Genomic DNA, 2,239 nt, shown 5'->3' with positions numbered 1-2,239 from the left:
ATCCTGTCATGCTGAAGTCAGAGGCTGGTGGATCTATGTGAGTTTAAGAGCTTCGTATTCTGCACAGTTAGCACCAGGACAAGAGCTCTTGCTGAGGACTTGCCTCAAAAGTACAATTAAACAAGAAATAAACAAGTAAGGCTGGAGTGATGGGTTAGCAACTATGAGCATGTTCTGCTTTTACACAGCATCCAAGTTAAACTCTCAGCAACTACATTAGGCAACTGTCAAGAGATTGAAAGCCCAGTGCCAGGAAAATCTGATGCCTCTGGCTTCCACTGACACTTCACACAAGCACACATATATATACATATGTGTGTGAGTGTGTGTGTGTGTGTGTGTGTGTTTGTGTGTACATAGTAGAATAAATACTTAAAGATATTTTAATTATTTTATGTGCGTGGATGTTTTGCCTGCTTGTGGCTGCACATCAAGTTTGTGCCTGTTGACCATGGAGATCAGAAGAAGCTGTCAGGTCTCCAGGAACTGTGGTGACACATGGCTATGAGCCACCACTGTAGATGCTAGAAAGGGAATCTAGGTCCTCCGTGAGAGGAACAAGTGCTCTAAACAGCAGAGCCATCTATACACATACACACACACACACACACACACACACACACATACACACACACATACACAAACACACATACACACACACATACACACACACATACACATACATACACACACATACACATACAGATACACATACACACACATACACATACACACACATATACATACACATACACACATACACACACACACACACACACAGAGTGAAAAAGAAAGACAGAGATAGAAACAGAGAAAGAGTGTGAGAGACAGAGACAGAGGCAGAGAGAAACAGAGAAAGCATTGCTCTGTGTGACTGCTTGGCTGTCCTGGAATTAAATTTGTACACCAGCCTAGGATGGAACTCACCAAGATCCCAATTTGGGGATTAAAAACTGGCCACCACAGCCAACTATATATTCCTTAATTGAATAAAACTCTAAAAAAAATAGTAAGGTAAACTTCAGGAAATATAGCATAAGACAAAAATCTTATCATAGTAAATGCAAATGGTTGGGTGTGGTGTCCCAATTTTAATCAGAGAACCCCAGAGGCAGAAGTAGAGAGAGATCACTGTCAGTTCAAGGCCTGCCTGGTCTACAGAACAAGTTCCAGGCCAGTGAGACCCTGTCTTTAAAACAAACATAAACAGTGAGTATAGCTTTGTGTACTGCATCCTTGACTAGCCCACCAATGCTTCCTTGCCTGTGCAGACATGGGCTGGGGAAAGATGGCTTGCGTGGCTGTAGTCTAAGTGCAAGTACAGTTGACCAGTAGGATGCTGTAAGTACAGTTGAGCAGCAGGATGCTGTAAGTACAGTTGAGCAGCAGGATGCTGTAAGTACAGTTGAGCAGCAGGATGCTGTAAGTACAGTTGAGCAGCAGGATGCTGTAAGATGCAGTTGCTCAGGAGGGAGTCTGAGCTCTGGTCCCAGTACAGAAGCTTTCCTCCTGATTTCCCTCTGCTTCCCTGGCTCTTAGCAGCAACCAGAAATACTCTTGTCCGGGCTTTAAGGCCACTGACTCCAGGCTGGCATCTCAGTCTGCCTGCCTATGGTGTCCTGGAACCACATCTAGCTTTCCAGGCTTTTCCAGGAAGGGGCCAGTGTAAGTTGCTCTGGATACAGCTTCCCGCGGGGTGGCAAGTACCACATTCACTAGGTTCTGGGCAAGACTGCTCTGAATACCCAGGCAGTTCTTCCTCTCCCTGTGGACTTCTTTCCTACTGCCAACTCAGCTTCAGTAGTTTTTAATTCCATATAGGCAGGTTTCTAGGTATGCTGTGTGTGTGTGTGTGTTTGCGTGCGCGCATTCACAAGGTCACACATGGGTGTCAACTCCCCAGAAGCTGCAGCTGCTGTAACAAGCAGTTCTGATCCAGTTCACATGAGTGCAGGGAACCAAACTCAGGCCCTCAGGAAAGGTAGCAAGCATTGTTCAGTGCTGAGCCAGATCTGCAGCCATCTCCTGTTTATTTGCATGTAGGAAACACATCAGAAGTGAGCTGAAGTCCACCCAAGCTTTCACACCCTGTGTGGTATCAATACGGAGAGACTCTGTCATATCTCTCTACCCAGTAAAGACCGAAGGAAATGTTAGGATTGAGACCAGTATCTTCACTAAGTGTAAACAAAGATGAGTGTGAAGGGAAGGACAGTTGAAGGAAGGAAGAGAGAAAGGG

This window comes from Mastomys coucha, unplaced genomic scaffold (assembly GCF_008632895.1).
Source record: "Mastomys coucha isolate ucsf_1 unplaced genomic scaffold, UCSF_Mcou_1 pScaffold5, whole genome shotgun sequence".
In the NCBI taxonomy this organism is placed as follows: domain Eukaryota; kingdom Metazoa; phylum Chordata; class Mammalia; order Rodentia; family Muridae; genus Mastomys; species Mastomys coucha.
The sequence above is the reverse complement of the archived record's forward strand: the minus strand, read 5'-3'. Positions refer to the sequence as shown.